Here is a 24,259-nt window from a genome sequence, read left to right on the forward strand (position 1 = left end):
TCTTGGTGCGTGTGTTTGAGATGAGAACGTTGGCACTTTTTGCCTGTCACATGAACTGCTCCCACTACGGATGAGACTACAACTGAAAAAAAAAAAAAAGATGGTCAGTTTCATCAGTTGTATTTCTATGATGCTTTTGCACTTTGGCGCAAGTATAAGTGCCTCACTTTCCATCGCAGGATCCCCCCAGTGATCTGCGGGGGACTCGGATGAGAACATCTTCTGAAGCTGTCTCTTGTGCCAGAACAATACTGGTTTGAGAGGGAAGGTCAGCACAGATATTTAAGGGGCTGGAGGGAATGACTTCTAAGGAGGGAGCTGAGTGATATAGACACCCATTATCTCATTAAATATCCACAGAAATCTGATTTGGGCAAGATCTGTGACTTTGGCAGAATCATTGTTGTACCACATTGTCCCTTGGAGTATGGGGACTGGCAGAGGTATGGGATATGAGTGGAAGGGGAAAGGGAGAGAGTACCAAGGTGACTCAGATGCCATAATGGTGAGGACCAGGAGTAGGAAGATGGGGGAGCAGCCTAGGGGTGTTCAGAAGGCATGCGGGTAGCTATATGGCCTAGGCAAAGTACTCCAAAGCTCTCTTAACTCTTCATGTGGCCTCCTCACTGCATTTGGTACTGAATTGCTGCAATTTGCTCCTGTCTCTGCCACCCAGCAGAGGTGAGCATATGTTGCCTGACAGAGAGAGCGTGGTCAAGTGACAATGAAAGCTGTGTATGAGCAGTGAACACAAGGGTACAAAGGGTGTAAACACTGGTGAGGAAAGGGCATTGCTTGTAGTGGTCTTGAATGGGTGGGATATAACTAAGAGTATTGGGATGAAGCCAAGCAAAGGAAAATATAGGCTAGACAGCAGGGGAGAGGGCCAAATTTGTCTCTAATGTAACCCCATTAAAGACAAATTTGGCTCAGACAGTCCTAGCAGTGAAGGCTATTAGCCCCAGTCTCTCCAGTGGAGTCCCCATCTTTTGCATCATTTAAAAGTGGACTGAACAAAGTCCTGGCAAAGGCACAATGGGGAACAGTCTGACATTGGCCATGGGTAGGTATTGACTAGGTCTTTTCCCTCTCTGATTCTCTGGGATTTTATTGAGCTGATGCATTATAAAGGAGCAGAATGGGTAGCATGGCAGTAGGTGGGCCACTGGCATTCTCCAGCTAGTTTACCACGTGTAAACAGAGTGAAGGGCTGGTCTCGTTTTGCTTTCTTAAAGAAACATAGATAATACAGTAGATATATACAGATAATACAGTATAGAGATATACACACTAGTTCCTGCTCTCAAGATTCAGGTCCCTGATAGCCCTTGAGTTTTAGGTGCTGGTGTCACTGCGCCTCAGTGGGTCACAGCTGAGAATACCAGATTCAGGACAGCCTGCTGAGAAATAGGGAAGATTCACCCCAAACTGGTGATTATTCTTCCATAAAATATACCAAACCAGCAACAAAAGTAAACTTCTGTCTCACCACACTAGTTAACAAGAAGTCCAAAATGCAGTCTTCCTGCTTTACTACCCAGACACTGGACTGTAGGATGAGTGGTTACTGAAAACCAGTTTCATCACATATAGCGTCCTCTAATCCCAAGAGATCAACCACATAGCCAGGTCAATATATAACTCAGATCTCACCCAATAATCATGCTGTTGCCAATCCTTTAGTAACTAAAATTTAAAGGTTTATTTATAACAAAAAGAAGAGGAGAGTTAAAATGGTTTAGGAAGTCATATACTTGCAATCATTGCAAAGTTCTTGGATCAGGTTTGCAGCACTAATGTTACAGACTGCTGGCTTGTAAAGTCTCTGGTAATTTCCAAAAGATTGGAAGGTCCTCAGTCCATAGCCAATATGCTCCTTTTAGTGTAAGTCCATAGTCCAGATATCAGAGCAGGGAAGAGGTAAAATGGAGATGCGTCTAAGGTCCTTTATACCTTCTCCCATGTGGAGAGGGTGCTCTCAATCTTAGTTCATGGAAAATTACAGGCACAAGATGGAGACCAGGATCACATGAGCAAGTCACATGCCCTTACATGCTTTGAGGACTCACAGGAGCAGCCACTACCCAAATTTTGGCTCAAATGTCCAGAGGAAGGCTCACTAGGAGGGGACAAGCTTCTTCTATGTCCTATTGTGTTCTTTAAGGGGCCATCGACTTGAATGGTTCATTCACAATGTGCTGGCTAGACTGAATATAAACTCCCTTGTGGGCGTTACCCCAGGAGCAAACACATTGGAAATATTGGTACATAGTCAATATTCATCACTTTAGATACAAAGATGATACATACCTACAAATAGGATAATCATATTTGATAGACTGTAACTTTTCCATTGATACCTTACATGACATATTTTGTACAAGATTTGTTGCAACTATCTAACCGTGGCAATATTAATGGTACAAATGGTCATATTTCAGTCACACATCACCACAGCTGGCATCATGCAGTTTGGTTTGCAAAGCCCAGCCGGCGCTGTGTGTATGTCCTCCAGTAGCTGTAAAAACCATAATTGCAGGTGGCATTCAGAAGACAAAAGAGATGTGCCTTTTCTTACAAACAGTGAGTGCTTTTTGCACTGAACCCCTCCCCATCACCCTGGGGTTGGAAGTGACATGCAGTAGGTCATCTTGTCCCTGTCAGCATGGCAATTGATCAGAACATCATGGAACCTGAGGCTAGAGAGCATGACCGCTTAGGTCATGATCTCCACCTCCCCTCTGCCAGGTCAGGGTTGTTGGGGAAATTCTGCTTTGTCCGTTTTGCTGTTTGCTGGGTTTGGAAAGCTATGAGTGCTCTGAGGGAGGGATTGACAGGTGGGGATAACTACAGGTGAGGAAGTCACAAGGGGACAATGAATGCAATTTATCAGATGCCATTTATCGTGTGAGCATAGTCATCACATTATTGTCATCACATTGTTATTTATTACAGCTTGTCACTGTGCACAAGGAAGAAGATACAGCCTCTGTTCTGAGGAGCATGTTGTAGCTATCAAGATGGACACAGAAGTGGGCTGTCTAATCTAGGTAAATATAATGTGTGCAATCTGAGACCCACCATTTCACATATTATTAAGGATAGCCAGAGCCACAGAGTGAGTTCCTTGAAGTTCTGGTTTGTTGGGAGCCAAGGTGTGGGTTTGGGCCTATCTCTACATCCTGCTTTCCAACTTTTGCACTGCTTTAATACCTTTGGATCAGAGATTGCAGTGTAGCCACTATAACTGGTCATGTTTTGCTGTGTGCTGTCAAACTGAATTCAGAGCGATCTCATTGAAACTGCTGGGGAAAAGGCTTGGGGTCTCACTCACTGTTTTGCACAGGGATGGGAGGTGCATTATGAATTGATATGCAGCAGATTTGAAATATTTTGGGTCTTTTCTTTTTGACAGAATACGTGAGGTTTTTTTGTTGATGTTGTTGTTTTAAGAGGGCTTGGAGGCTAAAAATAGAGCAATGGTAGCCTGTCTGGAATATTACAGTGTGAATCTCCAGCAGGCTGCTATTCAGAGCTGACCTTCAAAGCTGAAAAGCCAGCTGTGTGAAGTTTGTTGTTTCCTGCTTTCACCCTTGCGTATTGGCTGGTGGCTGCCCAGTGTGCTTGGCTATTTAAAAGGATGGACTGAACAGCCCAGAGAATAAATATGCCTCTACCGTGTAGCAAAGACACACCTGACAAAACTTTTGCTTTCCCATTCAAATGGCCAGCTTAGCTATGCAGGTGGGCCTGAGCTTCAAGATTGGGGTCTGGAGCTGTCTTTGGTGCTCAGGGGTGCTCAGATCAGAGGGTTTTGCTTCAGTTCCATCTCCAACCATGTGATGCATTTAAAGGTCAAGATCACTATGTTCTGATTTACAGGGGAAAAGTATACTTGTATAGATACCCTGGGCTTGGCCCGCCTTCATGCATTGTACCAAAGCCTATAAGTACCTCATTCAGTGCACAAAACAGATCTGCTCTGGGGATGGATCAGGGTTGTGTACTGAAGGAGGCTGTTGTCTGTAAGACCCCCTGCTTCATCTGTTGCCGAAAATGGAGGGTATGTAGTGAATGAGGCTGGGGACTGCAGGAAGAGAAAGGATAGCTTCAAGGTTAAGGCAATTAAGTGCTGCCCTGGAGAACTGGATTCTACCCCTTCCTCTGTCACAGACGTCCTCATCTAAACCAAACTTTACACAGGTGTAACTAATTGTGTGTTCCTCTTCTCAGGGTACCTTACCTGAGACCCAGGGATCTGATTTGCAGAAGTGATGAGCACTGACAGTTGCAAGCTGTGATTTGAGGATATAAAGTGCTATATAATGCTTAGTACTCTGAAAAATCAGGTCCTAGGTGTCTCACACTCGGCACCCAACATTAATGGATACTTTGGGGTAACTGAAATTAGTGAATACTTAATCTCTCCATGCCTTCATTTCCCATCTGTAAAATAGGCATAATACCACTCCCTCACCTCACAGGGGTGTTGTAAAGAGACATTCCTTAATGTTTATGAAGGACTCAGATACTATAGGGATGAGCACCATAGAAAAGGCCCTAAGGAAGTTCATAATTCTGTCTTCAGAGTAGGGTCTGAGTAGTGTGCCATAAAGATAGCCTGGGGCCACACACTGAACAATGAAGAGAAATCCTATTGAATAGCTGCTCATTATTCGAGCACTGTCTGTCCTGTGTACTGAATGAGTCAGGGGTTCTGTGGAAAAAATAATAGGTGATCATGCAATTTAAGACTGTATCATAATGCATATGCACAAGGGGGCTGAATTAAGGTTACACGGGCAACCACAGTTCTGGCATTGTCTCCGTACAGGGGCCAAGAGTTGAACTACTTTCCTTTTCCTAGAGGTATATCTGTCCAAGCCAGGTCTGATGGTGCAGGGAATGCTTATATTGCCCTTGTCCATGATGCCTCTGTTCTGTGGATAAGCCAAAGACATCAGTCTGGTGCTGTCAATATGGCAACTTTCACTGGCATAAAATTCACTTAACAAAATTAAACAAGGCTCTGGGAATCTGTGCAGCAGCTACTTGAGCTGATTTTGTGACTTCCTCCTTAATACCTGCCATGTTGTCCCGGCAGAAATTTTTTATGATTCTAGTTTCATAAGCACATTTATGAATCTGCCCCCAGAGATCAATTACATTGACACGCTGGCACAGACATCTCATCAATCAGCATGAGGACACCTATGGCTATTAATGTATTTGCCAGTTGAGTTCCATTTTTTTAGAACAGTAAGTCAAGGTAACGGGGCTGTGTGTTTCACTCCGTAGCAGAGAAATCACACTGCGGTGTCAGAGATTGCAGGTGAATGAGTGAAATGATTACAACAAAGGGAGGCAGATTTTCCAAAACTATAGCACAGGAGTAGACTACACTTCCTTCCTCCCCACTCCTTCTACATTCGCTGAATCAGCCAAGGAGCAAGCAGCCGTTCTGTGTCATCCCAGTCGCTCAGAACTTTCTCTAAACATTTCCTTGGGATGGAAACGTCACTTGATGGGGGAAATGGAGCACAGATGCAATAACTAGAAACAGGACCAAACCAAAATCCTGTATCCAGCCCCCCAGCACATCATCCCTCCCCTGCATAGCCACACATTTTTATTCCTTTTGAGAGCCCAAAAGTACGCTAGGTGCTTCCCATAAACAAGTGAAGAGACGATCCTTTTCTCCCAAAGAGATTACAGGCTAAATTCAACAGGATACAACAATTGAGGCTGGCTGGCTGGACTGTACTGCCACCCATCAGCCTCATATTTTAGGGCCACATTTAGAAGATATTTAGGTGCTAAAGATGCAGCTAGGCACCTTGGGGGATTTTCTGAAGTGCCTAAGCACCTAAATCCCATTAAATCTGACAAGATCTGGCCCTTATCACCTTCCAGGTAAAATAGATGAGTAATAGGGAGGTCTTAGGGAGACTTAATGGAATCTGTTTTTTTTCTCCCTTTTCTCATCAACAACAAAAGTGATGAGTGGAAAAGAAGGTAAAAAAGGACACCAGTGAGACCATTAGTATCAGGACCCTAGGAAGGGCTATACCCGGTGTGGAGAATGGGTACATTTTAATAATATTTTTAATGGATGTGTGACTCAGTTTCCCCACTTGCTTAGTATTGTTATCCACTGGGTGTGAAAGAGTTAAATTATCCTCTGGGACCTTGAGATAATGGATCGGATATTGATATCTGCACTCATATGAATGAGCTATCAAGAACTGTCCACATATGAATGCAGTTGCCTCAGAGATACACTGGAGGCCAAACATCGGACACTAACATTTAATGATGGAAGACAAGGGAAGCAGAACACGCGCAACATGCTGCAACTTGAGTCAAAGGGCTGGGTGTGAGCAGACTGTGAGACATGATGGCTGTTGCCCAGGGCAGAGAGAGATGAAATTCGGGAGGTTTTGGAGAAGAAGGCAGGTGACACTGCCCACATGGGCTCTCCATGAAGTTTTGCTTTTCTGGACTAGCCTAGGGATCCTTGTATCCTGTGTTCCAGTTGACTAGTAAATGCTGGCTTGTTTTAAAAAGGCTGCTGTGCGTTTCTGCACAGACCTGCTGGTGGAATTGCTCTCCAAAGGAGTAAAGTCTCTACCTGGGGTTTAAACTCATTTGAACTCATTGGAGAGCCATGGTGAGAAAAAGGAGTGCAGAAGCCAGAGAGCCCAGTCTCAGGGTAATGGAGCTGCAGGTCTAACCCTTGCAAAAAGTGGAAGCCTAGGGCCTGGCACAGTAAAGGAGATGCTCACAGAGAGACTGACTTAAAGCTGGAGGCATAGCACCCTCTGACACCAGGATGCTGAGCTAGAGGGACTAATGGTGAGACCCAGCGTGGCCCTTCCAATGTTCCTCCCTGCTAACAGACAGCCATACATCCCAGGTCTGACTGGCAGCTGAGCTGCTGCAGATTGTACATCTATACAAAGCAAATGTGATGTTTCCCAGATAGGAGCTGCTCAGAAAGAGACGGCAGCACAGAGCTGCAGAAACAGGGGAAAGTGAAGTGACAGATAGTTGACAGTGTAAGCAAAGTGTAAATGAAATCTGTCTGCCAGAGCCAGTGTGGCGGTGAAAGCAGTTGCACTAGCTGAGTGTTTTTCTTCCCTCTGCCGGTAATTACCTCCTGTTCCCAGCAGGCATATTGGAAAGGTGGGTAACGCTGGCTCTTGTGGTAGCAGGTCGGAGCACGTCTGCTGTGTATCCTCCGACATCCGTTTACACTGGAGTCCCAGGAGAGTTGGCCAGAATGACTGGAAGTTGGTTATGGGGAGGGAGAGAGGTTTCTATTCATGGCTGTCCACTTAGCTAGTCCTGTGTCAGCTGTGTGACTAGAGAATTGACTGATGTGCTTGGATCAGGAAGATGACCCTGCAAGTGCTATCTGAAGAGTTGTGCTACAAACACCCCAGCCAGGAGAGAGCTCATAGATGTGTCTCTGTGAGATATGCCTAGGGCACCTTCAAGAAAAGACCAGCACCTCCCTGTTTGGCCAAGGAGAGTAGCCCCCTCCCATCCAGCTGTTCACGGGCCATGGGGCTCTTGGTTCATTTGCTGGGTATGGCAGTGTGCACAACTCATTTGCGTGGCAAGTCTAATCACCTGGTTGACAACTCTGCTACCTGCTAAGTCTGCTCCAGTGTTGGACCATTGGTGAGAGGACAAACCACTATCTACAGTATCTGCTAGTGCTTAACTGTCTCGTCAGACAGATCCGTGTTTGAAAGGACCCCAGTGTGCTCCCATATTTGACTGATAGAATAATTTTTATGCACCCACTGCTGTGGCTGGAACACAATAAACTGCCCACAAATGGTAGCACCAATACCTCCCTTTCCTGTAACATCCTAGGCAATCATAGTAACTAACCTAGCAATGGTTTATATGCTCGATGCTAGACTAGCAGACATGCCTTGCATTCTGCTCTGAGAGGGAGTGGATGTCACAGCCAGGAACCCCTCCTGAAAATGCCCTGCCTCCAGTCCTCAAGAGTGCACCTCTACGGACCACTAGAGGGGGCTCTTCAGTTGACTTTTGCTGTTGCAATGGTACTCAAGGGGAAAAGATGGTCCCTACAAGAGGTAGTTCCCATGCCATATATTGCTTTATAGATGACCCATTCCGCGAAAGCAAGTCAGCCACTGCACTTTGCATAGCTGTAACTTCCAAGCTGTCTTTGGGATTGTCCCCAGTAGAGTTCAGTGCAACAGTTCAACCTGGAGATGCAAAGGTATCTATATCTGTGGTGAGACCAGCCTTATCAAGAGAAGGCTGCAAACCCTCAGCAATGCAGAAAAGTAAAAAAGCAATATGAGCCACTGTTGCTACCAAGAGCAGGGTCAGGTCCAAAAGTACCCCAAGATTCTGAATCTCTGGGCAAGGGGTGAACATACCCTTCCACCAAATAGAGCAGTCACAACCCCTGCCAGTTCCCCTACTTACTTCCCTTGCAGGATTGAGTCCAAAATGAAAGGCAAATCAGGGCCATAATTGATAATTACATGATAACCTGCTGTTTCGCAAATAATACAATGTAAGATCATGCAACTAATCTTTGCAAATACCTCAGTCTGCAGAAAAAAATTGGCAAATAATTTCAAACAACAAACAGACCTGAGAAAATTGTCTGGTAGCTGGCAGCAATTTGCGGACAGACACAGAAGAAATTGGTTTAGTGAGTTTGCTCAGCTTGAGGCATAACCAACACTTGTTACACTGAAAGACACAAGTTAAATCACCTTAGACCCTCACCACACTAGGGGTTGTTTGACACCCTTTTCAGTCAGGTTTTCAACTTAACATCAAGGCTATTAGTGTACACAAAAATGATTCAGGCTCTTGGTTACTCAGCACCCATTGCTACGCACAGCAGAGAGAAAGGATCAAGGTTTCACTGTGGCTACATGCATCAATGCTCTTTGCTCCAACACTGTCATATTACACCATTAAAATATGACTGTCCATTGAGATTCCACATCCTCTGCCCAACAGGTCTGATAAATCCCAGAGCACGGACTTAAAATTGTTACTCATTGTTCTATTAACTCTAGCATGCTAACAGGCACTACTAGTTCATGCCCTATCTTTTCCTTGTGCTTCTGTCAGAGTATCTGTTTGTCAGATGCCACTTGTCTGCTAGGGTTGCAAAGGCAAATGACTGGGACTCACTGACTTGCCTCGTCAGCTGTGCCCTGAATCTACGATTCAAAGCTATTTCAGCTAGATAATATTTTAAAGGTCGTTTTTAAATCTCAAGTGTGACCCAAGGATATACATTTTTTGGCTGCGGGAGATAGGGTATGGAGAGGAGTCCACTTCCACGATGAACGGAAGAAACCAGGACATATGGTTTAGCTCATAGTGCTAAAGGCTCTTGATAGATTCCTCTTGTTACTATTATTATTATTTATTAGTGTTCTAGTTTAACTTGGGCTCCCACTCATCTTACTTTTTGTACAAAATTCCATATGCTGCCATGTCAGTCAATGCAAATGAAAAATAAAAAGCCATCAGCTTAGGCTATAAAAAAAGCTAAACTTCAAATGATTGTAGGTTCCTATGACTATACAGAACTGTCATAACCTTAAACCATTGCAGAATGTCCCATTTTCACTAAACCAAAGCAGAAGTGCTCTGCAGCGCCCTCTGGTGAGGTTGAGAGGTTCAGATTAGAACCCCATTTCCAGAGCTTTCATAGTATTCTCAGAAGAAAGCATGCCACCTACTAACCTGTTTTATATCATTTCCTACAGCCCATAGGAACTAGGGCAGCTGGAGGTGTTGCTGCACACACACACACACACACACCCCCGCCTTGAAGTGATTTCCATCAGATACAGGGTTTACAGTTTGGTTGAGTGGCTCTCAGCACCACAACTATACAAATTGTTCCAGCACCCCTGCTACAGCCTACCTAGATTTTCCGTGATGAGCTTCCATACCCGTATTAAAGAGCTTAACATTGCTTAAGAGATCTGATGAGATCACAGTAGCTAGGTCTATAAAAGCTTGATTGTGCCCTTTACCCCCACCCTTCCTATATCATTTGTCATCTTAACTGTAATTTCTTCAAGGCCGGGGACCATGTCTTTATTTGAAGAGCTTCCAGTACAGTGGGGCCCTGATCTTGAGCAAGGCCTCTGGACACTACTGTAATACAAATATTGAATAAGAATATGAATTTTGTAAAGTGCAAAGCTCATTCTAGAACATTAAAAAAATCTCAGTATCATCTTTATGCAGATGTTTACAAACAGTATAATAATAATAATAATAATTAATAATTAATAATAATAAAAAAAAACAAAGCCCCAAGTGTTCCTGAGACACTGAGCAGCATGTGTGATTCACTCTGCAATTCAACACGTTCTGGCATCACAATACAAGTGTTTGCAAACAAACAGGATGAGATAGCACACACCTCCAAAGCAGTGCTGGAATATCGCTGTACACAAAGATGTGGGGATTGCAGACGTGAACTACAGAGCTATCATTTCAATTACCATGCTTGTTAATAAGGATGGTCAGAGATGTAGAGCAAAGAAGCAGTTCACTCAGGTCAGAACTGTAGCACTCTGGAGAGACAGCAAGGGGGAAACTTATACCATCCTTGTCTGAGCTGTTCCTATTCCATGGATAAACAGAGGACCTCTAGGGTTGTCAATCTGGCATCTTTCAGCAGCACCAAGTAAAACAGGCTGCACGGCAATAACAGCATGCTGATAGCATCATAACATACATCAGGTAACCACAAAACATAGAATTTCCTGGCTTAAAGAGAACAGAAAAAACCCTGCAGAGGTTCAGTAACAGGTGACTGGAAGTGCTGTTAAAGGAACAATTTGTTATGAGATTTCTCTCAGTTCCTTGAGTCATCGTTGCCTGTTACTTGGTAACAGTGCCTGCCAATATAGGAGAGTATTCAGTCAGAAATGGTGGCTGTCAGAGTGGACTGTAAATGAGACATGCATTGTGTCTTACACGTGGCCAAGAAGGGTGTGGAATTCTGCGATGGTTTAATGCTTCGTTGGGAGACAAATAAGTGGCTACACCTCAGGATAATCTTTCCTGAACTGTTTTTATTTCCAGTAGCCGCTTCGAACACACAACCCAGCCCCCACCTGCTGTGGGAAACTTGTGTGTCACAGCTCCATCCCAAACATCTTACAGTCCCTTTGTAAAAACAGGTGCTTGGCTGTCTGTCAAAAACATTTTAGGCTCACAGATACTGAGCCAAAATCATCCTCAGTGAAACTCCATCAACAAGCGGAGGCTTGTTTAATGGAGGCTTCTGAAAAGGGATCTAGCATGCCTTGTTGTTGGCTACACTTGCATCTAAAGGGCTGCTTAGGACCAATTCAGCTCCCTCATTGGTGACACCCATTGTCAGCAATGGGTAATTTTTGTAGTGTGGACAAGGCTTAAGTGTCTTAGGGTATGTCTACACTACAAAATTAGGTCGAATTTATAGAAGTCAGTTTTGTAGAAAGCGTTTTTATTCAGTTGATTGTGTGTGTCTCCACACAAATGCTCTAAGTGCATGTAGTCGGCAGAGTGTGTCCACAGTACTAAGGCAACTGTCGACTTCCGGAGCGTTGCACTGTGGGTGGCTATCCCACAGTTCCTGCAGTCTCCTCCGCCCATTTAAATTCTGGGTAGAAATCCCAGTGCTTGATGGGGCTAAAACATTGTCGCGGGTGGTTCTGGGTACATATCGTCAGGCCCCCGTTCCCTCCCTCCCTCCGTGAAAGCAAGGGCAGACAATCGTTCCGCGCCTTTTTTCTGTGCAGATGCCATACCACAGCAAGTATGGAGCCCGCTCAGATCACTTTTGCAATTAGGAGCACATTAAACACCACGCACATTATCCAGCAGTATATGCAGCACCAGAACCTGGCAAAGCGATACCAGGCGAGTAGGCGACGTCAGCGCGGTCACGTGAGTGATGAGGACATTGACACAGACTTCTCTCAAAGCATGGGCCCTGGCAAAGTGGGCATCATAGTGCTAATGGGGCAGGTTCATGCAGTGGAACGCCGATTCTGGGCTTGGGAAACAAGCACAGACTGGTGGGCCCGCATAGTGTTGCAGGTCTGGGACGATTCTCAGTGGTTGCGAAACTTTTGCATGAGTAAGGGCACTTTCATGGAACTTTGTGACTTGCTTTTCCCTGCCCTGGGGCGCAAGACTACCAAGATGAGAGCAGCCCTCACAGTTGAGGTCAGTCGGGAATCAATTTGGAGTGGGCAAATCTGCTGTGGGGGCTGCTGTGATGTAAGTAGCCAACGCAATCAAAGATCTGCTGATATCAAGGGTAGTGACCCTGGGAAATATACAGGTCATAGTGGATGGCTTTGCTGCAATGGGATTCCCTAACTGTGGTGGGGCCATAGACGGAACCTATATCCCTATCTTGGCACCAGAGCACCAAGCCGGCAAGTACATAAACCGCAAGGGGTACTTTTCAATAGTGCTGCAAGCACTGGTGGATCACAAGGGACGTTTCACCAACATCAACGTAGGATGGCCGGGAAAGCATCTTCAGGAGCTCTGGTCTGTTTCAAAAGCTGCAAGAAGGGACTTTATTCCCATACCAGAAAATAACCATTGCGGATGTTGAAATGCGTATAGTTATCCTTGGGGACCCAGCCTACCCCTTAATGCCATGGCTCGTGAAGCCATACACAGACAGCTTGGACAGTAGTCAGGAGCTGTTCAACTACAGGCTGAGCAAGTGCAGAATGGTGGTAGAATGTGCATTTGGACATTTAAAAGCGCACTAGTGCAGTTTACTGACTCGGTTAGACCTCAGTGAAACCAATATTCCCACTGTTATTACTGCTTGCTGTGCGCTCCACAATCTCTGTGAGTGTAAGGGGGAGACGTTTATGGTGGGGTGGGAGGTTGAGGCAAATTGCCTGGCTGCTGGTTTTGCACAGCCAGACACCAGGGTGGTTAGAAGAGCACAGGAGGGTGCGGTGCGCATCAGAGAAGCTTTGAAAACCAGTTTCATGACTGGCCAGGCTACGGTGTGAAAGTTCTGTTTGTTTCTCCATGATGAAACCCACCGCCCCTTGGTTCACTCTACTTCCCTGTAAGCTAACCACCCTCCCCTCCTCCCTTCGATCACCGCTTGCAGAGGCAATAAAGTCATTGTTGCTTCACATTCATGCATTCTTTATTCATTCATCACACAAATAGGGGGATAACTACCAAGGTAGCCCAGGAGGGATAGTGGAGGAGGGAAGGACAAGGCCACACAACACTTTAAAAGTTTAAAACTTTAAAACTTATTGAATACCAGCCTTCTGTTGCTTGGGCAATCCTCTGGGGTGGAATGGCTGGGGGGGCCAGAGGTCCCCCCCACCGCGTTCTTGGGCGTCTGGGTGAGGAGGCTATGGAACTTGGGGAGGAGGGCGATTTGTTACACAGGGGCTGTAGCGGCTTTCCTGCAGCCTTTCCTGCAGCTAAACCATACGCTGGAGCATATTGGTTTGATCCTCCAGCAGCCTCAGCATTGAATCCTGCCTCCTCTCATCATGCTGCCGCCACCTTTCAGCTTCAGCCCTCTCTTCAGCCCGCCACCTCTCCTCCTGGTCATTTTGTGCTTTCCTGCACTCTGACATTGTCTGCCTCCACACATTCGTCTGTGCTCTGTCAGTGTGGGAGGACAGCATGAGCTCAGAGAACATTTCATCACGAGTGCATTTTTTTTGCCATCTTCACTAGCCTCTGGGAAGGAGAAGATCCTGTGATCCTTGAAACACATGCAGCTGGTGGAGAAAAGAGAGACAGTGGTATTTAAAAAGACATTTTCTAGAACAATGGCTACACTCTTTCACGGTAAACCTTGCTGTTAACATTACATACACAGCACATGTGCTTTCGTTCCAAGGTCGTATTTTGCCTCCCCCCACCACGTGGCTAGCCCTTCACCCCTCCCCATGGCTAACAGCGGGGAACATTTCTGTTCAGCCACAGGCAAACAGCCCAGGAGGAACGGGCACCTCTGAATGTCCCCTTAAGAAAAGCACCCTATTTCAACCATGTGACCATGAATGACATCACTCTCCTGACGATAACAGAGAGATAAAGAACGGATGTTGTTTGAATGCCAGCAAACATACACTGCAATGCTTTGTTCTACAATGATTTCCGAGTACATGCTACTGGCCTGTGTGGTAAAGTGTCCTACCATGGTGGACGGAATAAGGCTGCCCTCCCCAGAAACCTTTTGCAAAGGCTTTGGAGTACATCCAGGAGAGCCACAAATGCCAGGGCACATTAATGATTAAACATGCTTGCTTTTAAATCATGTATAGTATTTTAAAAAGGTACACCCACCAGAGGTCCCTTCTCCGCCTGGCGGGTCCGGGAGGCAGCCTTGGGTGGGTTTGGGGAGTACTGGCTCCAGGTCTAGGGTGAGAAACAGTTCCTGGCTGTCAGGAAAACCGGTTTCTCCACTTGCTTGCTGTGAGCTATATTCCTCCTCCCCAAAACCTGCTTCTGTGTTGCCTCCATCTCCACTGAAGGAGTCAAACAACACGGCTGTGGTAGTGGTGGCTGAACCCCCTAAAATGGCATGCAGCTCATCATAGAAGTGGCATGTTTGGGGCTCTGTCCCGGAGCAGCCATTTGCCTCTCTGGTAGACTTGCCTCAGCTCCTTAAGTTTCACATGGCATTGCTTCGGGTCCCTGTTATGGCCTCTGTCCTTCATGCCCTGGGAGATTTTGGCATTTCGAAAACTGGAACGGAGATCTGATAGCACGGATTCCTCTCCCCATACAGCGACCAGATCCCGTACCTCCCATTCAGTCCATGCTGGAGCTCTTGTGTGATTCTGGGACTCCATCATTTTCACCTCTGCTGATGAGCTCTGGCCAGCGTGGCAAGCTGCAGGTGACCATGCAAACAGGACATTGAAATTCAAAAGTTTGTGGGCCTTTTCCTGTCTACCTGGACAGTGCATCTGAGTTGAGAGCGCTGTCCAGAGTGGTCACAACAGAGCACTCTGGGATAGCTCCCGGAGGTCAATACTGTCTAATTGCGTCCACAGTACCCCAAATTCGACCTGTCAAGGCCGATTTAAGCACTAATCCACTTGTCAGGGGTGGAGTAAGGAAATCGATTTTAAGAGCCCTTTAAGTCGAAAAAAAGGGCTTCATCGTGTGGACAGATGCAGGTTTACATTGATTTAATGCTGCTAAATTCAACCTAAACTCCTAGTGTAGACCAGGGCTTAAGCACCGAGTCATTCAGCTGACCTGTGCAGAGATGAGCACCTCAAATACATCTTAGTTTAATGAATGCATTATTTCCTTACCTTTCCCACTCTTGTTGCAATAATTTCTCCATATCTCACCATTCCTCAGGTGCTCTGGAAGGTGGCAACAGAAACGTTACAATGTAGGAAAAGTCTTTTATTTATTTGGTAAGTATACTCTGTGCATAATGGAGCTTAACTATGCTTCTTTCAAACGTCTTCCCCAGTAATATACAGTCATTCTGTCATAGCTAAAGTGACTACATGGTACTCACATAACTAAAGTGTCCTCAGATGTAGAATTAAAACTGTGGGTCAGTGTAAATAGGAGGTTCCAGTTTACTGTAATTCGACTGCCATGCCTGACTGTTTTCAAACTCCCTCTGCTTTCAAGTGGAATGCTCCTACAGACTTCAGTGAAAGTTGGCTCAGACCCTTATCTGAAGAAAATGATTTATGAATGTATAGGTATGTACAAAGCAGGCAAGATAAAAACTTCATGATGTCTTCCTCAAAGCCCACTAGCTCACTTCCACTAGCAATCCCAAATCCATTACCAATAATACACTGAAATAGCACATTCCTCTGGGCCCCTCAGTGTATCTGAGCTGTTCGTTCAGAATGTAAACTCATGAGATCAGGGGCAATGTCTTTCGTGTTTTTTTTGTTTGTTTGTTTTTTACAGTGGTGAGAACAACTTATGTCATGATACTGTCTTGTGGACTGTGAAGATTGTATCATGATCAGTGGAACTGGAGTCTGAGCACCAGTGTTCCCTGGAGGGACTGCTATTGACAGGACTTCAGGAAAACAGGGATTGCGGGAGTTAGGTTGGAAGCAGCTGATCCCCATGAACCGAATAGTGCACAGGGTTTAACAAACTTCCCTTTGTTCAACTTGGCCTGCACTCAACTGCATGCTTTGCTAATGAAACATGGGGGAAACATCTGAGCTGTGAGTTCTCTGAAGTGCAGCAGCTGGTTGCCGTGAGCCATGTCAGTCGGCCCGAAGCCCCCCAGAGCCCTGGATTTGCAGACACCAAACCTAGCCAAGGATGAACCCAGAGGAAGGAGGAGTTTAAGCTGTAGCCAGACCTGGTCATGCAGGAGGATTACAACAGCAGGAAAGTAAAACTATTAGTTCACCTTATTGGGGAGCCAGGCAGAGAGGTTAGCATCACTCTGAAGCTCACCACCACAGAAGTTCATCACAGCAGTCCAAGGAGTGCTGGGGACCTATTGGTCCCCAAAGCAGAATGAATCTGTGGAGCAACACAGGCTTTTCACTAGAGATTAATCCAAAGGGTAGGGGTCCTATGTTACTGCCTTATGCACAGTGCCTGCCACAATTTTGGAGACCTGACAGATCCTCTAATTTGGGCAGTGTGGTCTGTGGCAGTTGGGATCACCCCCTTCAGGATGGACTGCTCCAGGAAGGGGATCTCACACTGGACACGTGCCTAGACATGGGGTGTGCGGCAGAAGCCTCAAGAGAAATGGTGAAAACCATAGCGTGCACAACACCCCAGAAGTACATGCAGTGAGATGACAAAGGAGAGCAGTGTTCCTTGCCCATAGCGAGATGCATGTACTCTAGACAGCATGAGTGGGTAAAGGAGAAGTGCCCTGCACTAGGAGAGCATTGCAAGGTGGCAGATTGGACCATTTCAGCCATGTGTGCAAGAGCAGAAGAGGCTCTCAGAAAGATTCAGATTGTACGAGAGGGGGATGGCACATCAGACAGTGGTGATAACACCATGACTCTCTCCTTGAGTCCCACAGCATATCAAGTTCAGGCTGTCAGGACAGGAAAGCAACAAGGGACAATACCAACCTCCATGCATGCAACAATGTCAATAGGGAAATATCATGTGATTTCAGCTGGATAGCAGGGCCTCCTGCAATGTGTTTCCTCAAGGTGAATTGGACTCACACATCCATCACAAAGAGCAGTTGCAATCCAATAATGTATGATGAGAATATAATGCAACCAATAGGAAAATGTGACCTCATAGTAACTATCCCAAAAAAACAACAGATGGTATCAACTGAAGTTTGTGATGGTGGATGGTAAGCACCTCAGACCCCTCTGGGGGAATACAGCCATACAAGCCCTGGATCTGATCAGCGTGCAGCATCAGAATTTTATAGCTGCAGAGCAAGCAGTGAAAAGGGGGTGTCCCATGGACAATGGAGACCATTTTAAAGGCATATGGGGGTGTTTTCAAAGGCCTCAAAGGAAAGCTGCAACTGGAAGTAGATCCTACAGTGGAACCTGTGTGCTTTCAGGAAGGAAAATTCCAGTGGCATTGCATAATCCAGTATGCACGGAGCCTGAAAGTCTCTGCAGAGCAGGGATATCATAGCACCCATAGAGGCCAGAACAACCTGAATCAGCAGCATGGTGGTAGCAGAGAAGCCATCAGGCAATTACACATCTGTATAGACTCAAAGCCACTAAACTGGTCATTGAAAAGATGCCAATATCCACTGCCCACAATTGATGCCAGAACTCTACAAAGCCATAATCTTTATGGTCTGATCTGAAGAATGGGTTTTAGTATATACATGTGGATAAAGAGTCAAGCATGCTGACAACCTTTGCAGCACCATTTGGTCTCTACATTTGGCTGTGTATACCAATGGGCATAAGGCCAGCACCAGAAGTGTTACAGGGAAGATTCACTCAAATGCTGAAACGACTGACCAGGGTGAAAAATAATAGCAGATGATATGCTTTTTGTAGGTGAAGGGAGTGATGATACAGAAGCTGAACACCATGACAGAAAACTACAAGTTTTTCAGTAGTGATGCAGAAACATTACTTAGAGAGGTCATGCAAAAAATACATGCCTTGCACCTGGGCATTGACAGCTGTCTGAGACGGGCTCGAGAGTATGTTTACTAGCTGGGATTGAATACACAACTCCAATTCTTTATAGAGGGGTCTGACACTTGCCAGTCGTGTGATACCTGCCAGCAGAAGAGGCCACATGAGTTGGCCACCTGACCATGGGAAAGGTGAGAGCAGATTTATTTACCTTCAAGGAAAAGCAGTCCTTGATTACAGTGGACTACGACTCACATTTTTGGGATGTCAATGCCCTGGCTGATATAAGAAGCAAATCAGAGAATGGCAAACTGAAGGCCCATTTTGTGAGATATGGCTTTCCAGACACTGTATTCACTGACAATGGAGCCCAGTTTGCCTTGGAATAATTCAAGGAATTTACACGCAAATGACTACCACACTGACATTATACTCCATATTCTTTATGAAAATATGCTTGTGGTAGGAATATGACATAAGATATGCTTTATGCAAGATAACTCTTGTAAGGTATCATTGGAGAGCTTATAATTAACTGAATATGATTATCCTATTTGTATGCATGTATCATTTCTGTATCCGAAGTTAGGAATATTGACTATGTATCTATGTTTCAAACATGTTACTTTGGGGGACGCCCCCTGCTAACACTTCAGGTACAACAATGAAAAAGCCCAACAGTGCTGATGGCTCATCAGCAGGAGACAATGGATTGTAAAATAGCTTAGTCTTCCTGTGACCATCAGCCTGTGAAGAATGGCTACAGGGGCCCTACAGAGGCATGTGACCATGTCACCTGATACTGGAACCCATCTTGAATTCTGTACTTTTCTCATGAGAAGCTGGGGTGGGGGTCCAAACTAGGAAACAAAGGACTCCCGCCTTATGCAAATCCTATTTAAGGGTGAGGAGTGAGGTAATCCAGGTCATCAGTTCTCCCCTGCTACCCCACCCAAGATGACTGCTGGAACAACTAAGACTGAACTGGGGGAAAGAACTGAACCCAGGCTGGAAGGGCATCTGGCCTGTGAAGATTATTGGAACCACATTTAGGGTGAGAACTCACATGGAACCAGTTTCTTTAGTTTATTAAGCTTACTTTGTGTACTCTGTTTTATTTGCTTAGTAATCTGCCTTGTTCTGTCTGCTACCTCCTTAACTTCTTAAAATACACCTGTTATAGTTCATAAATTTCTGGTTTATAATATAACCCAGTTTATGTGATTTCTAACTGGGGCGGCGAGGAGTTGTGCATACTCTCCACCCCATTGAGGAAAGAGGCAAATTTCATATAATTTTGGGTTTGTACTCCAAAGGAGTGGGGGTGGACATCTGGATACTGGGGCAAGCCCCTTAAACTGAGCCTTCTCAGAGTGGATCTCAGTCTCTCTGTGCAGCTGGGTATGGACCTGCCTGTGTGCATGGCTGGAAAAGCTTGGGGACCCTAGCTTAGCAAGACCAGGTAAAAGGGGGCCCAGGCTGGTAGAATAGTCTGACTTAGTGTCATCCCAGCACACTAGATGACATCCCAGGGGGTCCAGCTTATCACAAACACCTCTTTTGCAGCTAGGGTTGCCAACTTTCTACTCGTACAAAACCGAACATGCTTGCCCTGCCAACTGCCCTGCCCCTCCTCCAAGGCCCTGCCTCGCCCCTCCTCCAAGGCCCCACCCTCACTCACTCCATCCCTCCTCCCTCTGTCACTTGCTCTCCCCACCCTCACTCACTCATTTTCACCAGGCTGGCTAAGGGGGTTGGGGTGTGGAAGGGGGTGAGGGCTCCGGCTGGGGGTGCGGGCTCTGGGATGGGACCAGAAATGAGGAGTTCAGGTTGTGGGAGGGAGCTCCAGGCTGAGGCAGTGGGCTGGGATGCGAGAGAGGGTGAGGGCTCTGGCTGGGGGTTTAAGAGGGGGCTCCAGGCTGGGGGTGGAGCCGAAGCATTCAGAGTATGGAAGGGGTCTCCAGGCTGAGGCAGGAGGTTGGAGTGTGGGAGGGGATATGGGTTCTGGGCTGGGGGGGTGGGCTCTGGACAGGGCAGAAATGAGGGGTTCAGGAGGGGGCTCTGGGCTGGGAGGTGAGGGCTGGGGGTGAGAAATTTGGGGTGCAGGAGGGGGCTCTGACTGGGGGTTCAGACTCTGGGGTGGAGCTGGGGATGAGGGGTTTGGGGTGCAGGAGGGGGCTCCAGGCTGGGATCAAGAGGTTCAGAGGGCAGGAGGGGGATCAGGGCTGGGGCAGGGGGTTGGAGTGTGGGGCCGTGAGGGCTCCGACTAGGGGTGTGGGCTCTGGGTGAGGGGATTGGGGTTCAGGAGAGTACTCTGGGTTGGGAATGAGGGGTTCAGAGCGCAGGAGGGGGATCAGGGCTGAGGCAAGGAGTTGGGACACAGGAGGGAGTCAGGGGTGCAGGCTCTGGGTGGCACTTACCTCAAGCAGCTCCTGGAAGCAGCAGCATGGCTCCCCTCCGGCTCCTATGTGGAGGGGGGGCTAGGCAGCTCTGCATGCTGTCCCACCCACAGGTGCTGCCCCCGCAGTTCCCATTGGCTGTGGTTCCCAGACAATGGGAGCTGCAGAGCCAGGGCTTGGGACAGGGGCAGCGTGTGGAGCCCCCTGGCTGCCCCTATGCATAGGAGTTGGAGGGGAGACATGCCACTGCTTCTGGGAGCTGCACATAGCCATGGCAGGCAGGGAGCCTGCCTTAGCCCTGCTGACTGGATTTTTAACAGCCCGGTCAGCAGTGCTGACCGGAGCTGCCAGGGTCCCTTTTTGACTGGGTGTTCTGGTCAAAAATCAGACACCTGGCAACCCTATCTGAAGCATACCCACAAAGTAATGGTAAAGTGGAATCCACTGTGAAAACAGCTAAGAGACTTACATAAGGCTGTTTCTTCTAATTCAGACCCTTTGCTAGCATGTTGGCACATAGGAATTACATCACAGGCATGCCAAACAGTCCAGGACAGGCACTGATTGGATGAAGGACCAAACCCTGCTACCAGTGAGGGGAGATCTCTTGCAGCCAGAAGGGGTTGGGGGGGAAGAGACTCCATCAAGGGGAGATGGTCACCAATCAGCGAAAGCAGATACTAGAGTATGACAAGTCAGCCAAGGACCAGCTGGCCCTGGTGACAGGCTCTCTTGTGAAGAGTCAGCCATTAGAGCAGGGGTGGGCAAACTTTTTGGCCTGAGGGCCACATCGGGGTTGCAAAACTGCACGGAGGGCCGGGTAGGGAAGGCTGTGACTCCCCAAACAGCCTGGCCCCCGCCCCCTATCCACCCCCTGACTGTCCCCTTCAGAACCCCTGACCCATCCAACCCCCCTGCTCCTTGTCCCCTGACCACCCCCTCCCGGGACCCCCCGCCCCTAACCACCCCCCCGGGACCCCACCCTCTATTCAACCCCCCCTGCTCCCTGTCCCCTGACTGCCGCGGCCCCTATCCACACCCCCACCCCGACAGGCCCCCCAGGACTCCCCACGCCTATCCAACCCCCCTGCTCCCTGTCCCCTGACTGCCCCCTCACCCTGAATCTCTGCCCCATCCAATTGCCACCTGTCCCCTGACTGCCCCACGGGACCCCCTACTCCTTAACCAACCCCTCTGCTCCCTGCCCCCTTACCATGCCGCTCAGAGCAGCAGGAGCTCGCAGCCACGCCACCACGCTGCCCAGCAGGAGCAGTGGGCCAGAGCACCAGCTGCGGGGTGAGCTGAGGCTGTGGGGGAGGGGAGACAGCAGCACAGGGGCCGGGGGCTAGTCTCCCCAGCCAGGAACTCAAGGGTTGGGCAGGACAGTCCTGTGGGCCGGATGTGGCCCGCGGGCCATAGTTTGCCCACTTCTGCATTAGAGGAACACCAGAGATAATGGACAAGAGGAGGCATGCAGTGGCACCCAGGTCATTTGAGATGACTACAGAAGAGGGACAAGTGATCCAAAGGAACAGAAGACACAGGCCATCGGACAAATCCAGAGAGATCCTACAGAGATCACAGAACAAAGAGACAGAACCATTCAGAGGCCAAGCCCACAGGAAGGGAGGAGGCTGCACAGAGATCGTTTGCTAGAGTCAGAGACAGGTGGCAGGGAGAGCTAGATAACTCCCAGTGTGGTCACCTGTTGAGGAGACCAAACTGTCTCAAAGACCATGTAAACCAGCTGAGTCTATGATAAAGACAAGATGCCAACTCAGCTATGTGCTAACAACCTCTAAACAAAGGACACGGAGTGGGGCATCAATTAATTGTTTTTAATGTTTATACGATGATGTTTGTCAAATTGAAAGGCTGTATCATGATCAGTGGAACTAGAACCAGAGGGCCCACATTCAATGGAGGGGCAGTTATTGATGGGACACCAGGAAAACAGGGAATGTGGACAATAAGGTCAGAAGCAATGCAGCCACATAGCCAGAGCAGTGTACAGGTTTAATAAAGTTCCATTTGTTCAGCCTAACCTACATTCTGCTTCACTCTTTGCAAAAGAAAGAAAAGTATCTAACAGGAAGGAGGCTAGAGAGCCACAAAAGTTAAGGGGTCTCCAAGTCCAGTTTCATCCATTATGGTGTTGATGTAATTGTTACATAAGAGTATTGGTTCCTGAGATTCTCTGCATCCACAAGTAGAAAATAAGAATAATAATGAAACTGAATATTGTATTGAAATTGATGCCCAATTTTCTGTCATGCTCCATTATTTGTTTTTATTTTTACTACTTTAGCACTTATCAAACAAAAGGATTCAACTTTCCAGCATACCCCTGGCTTGGTTTTTAGTCAATTACAATAGTTATTAAAACCGAGCTAGTAGAAGATGACAACAAACAGAAATATCCCCTAACATCAAGACTAAATATTGTAGGACCATTCTAAACCTAAATAAAAAGCTAGCGTGGGCTAGCAGGACTGCCTCAGTGATGTCTATCCACAGTTCAGAGAGGTGGGACCATAGCTCGGTAAACAAGCTGGGGTTAAGAAGTCAGCCCCCACTGAGTGATAGAAGGACTGAATTCTGCTGACTATAACAAAGAATGGTCACATGTTTAGTTTCTCTGAAGCTATTAACTGAATAAGCACTCAAGCTAAAGTTAGCATCTTAGCTGAATGAATGATTCCATACATTTGAGAAGAACAGGAGGGGCAAAACTCAGAGAGCCAGGATGAAATAAAGGAGAGGAAAATGTCAGCTGGACATCAGAAGATCTGGGGAGTGATGAATGCCACCTGAGATTATTAAAACTAGACTGTATAAAGCAGTGGACAACACATGGTAGAAAGCAGTCAGACACTGGCAAGAGAGTAGCCTAGATGACTGAGTGTTGTGGGGAACTGTACCTTTAAGAGGCTCTGGTAAGAGCCAGCTGGAACCAGCTGTTATGCCAGACTCCTTGGCTTTGAATGCCTACTGACCACCCACAAGTGTTTCCCAGCTCTAACTTCTATGACATAGTGGCCTAATTTCCAAAGGGCCTGAATATTCACAGCTCTCATTGAAACCAAATTAGGCCACTCCGGTATTTTCTTGTGAGCTGAACTGCTGCCTCTCCAGGCAGCAAATTTTGATGTTGTGATGCTGCACAAGACTGGACCCATTCAGCAGCTACTTCCATCTGAATGGGGTTGCAACATGCTGACCTTGTATCAGGCCACCTTTTAACCAGACTGTTGTCTAGGTTCCCTGGGCTCCTTCCTGTTCTCCCCCTCGGGTGTACCTGCATCCCAGGATTGTCCTCTGTCTCCCCAGGATATACTGTCAAGGGTAGCAGTAGCAGCTCCTTAGCATTGGGAGTGGCAGGGCCCTCGGGACACGTAGCACAGTGCTCCTTGGCATCCTGCTCCAGCCACAGGGGAGATGAATCTGTTCCCCTCAGCAGTTCCCTCCCAACTGAGCTGCAGGGCTGGCCTTTTATACTTCCTCTTCCTGTCCCGCCCCTCTGCTTCCGGTGTGCAGGGCGTGGTCCCCCTGGTTCTGACCACTAGGTGGCTTGCAGCATTCCCTCCGCATCTGCCTCTGAGGGAAGCCACACCTCCTTGCTACACCTGCAATCAATCCACAGCTGAGAGCTAGCCCCAAGACTCTTCCCAATGATATGGTCCAGATCTTCAAAGATATTTAGTCTCCTAACTTTCATTGAAAGGATAGGAGCCT

The 24,259-nt window shown here is 47.2% G+C and overlaps 1 long non-coding RNA gene across 1 annotated transcript; it reads left to right on the forward strand.

Annotated features, from left to right (window-relative positions):
* Positions 1 to 2,950: 2,950 nt before the first annotated feature.
* LOC119567131 lies at positions 2,951 to 18,961 on the forward strand. The gene is made up of 3 exons (XR_005226911.2): positions 2,951 to 3,050; positions 15,406 to 15,464; positions 15,982 to 18,961. It is a non-coding gene; the product is annotated as an uncharacterized LOC119567131 (long non-coding RNA).
* Positions 18,962 to 24,259: the final 5,298 nt, after the last annotated feature.

Source organism: Chelonia mydas, chromosome 9 (assembly GCF_015237465.2).
Source record: "Chelonia mydas isolate rCheMyd1 chromosome 9, rCheMyd1.pri.v2, whole genome shotgun sequence".
NCBI lineage: Eukaryota > Metazoa > Chordata > Testudines > Cheloniidae > Chelonia > Chelonia mydas.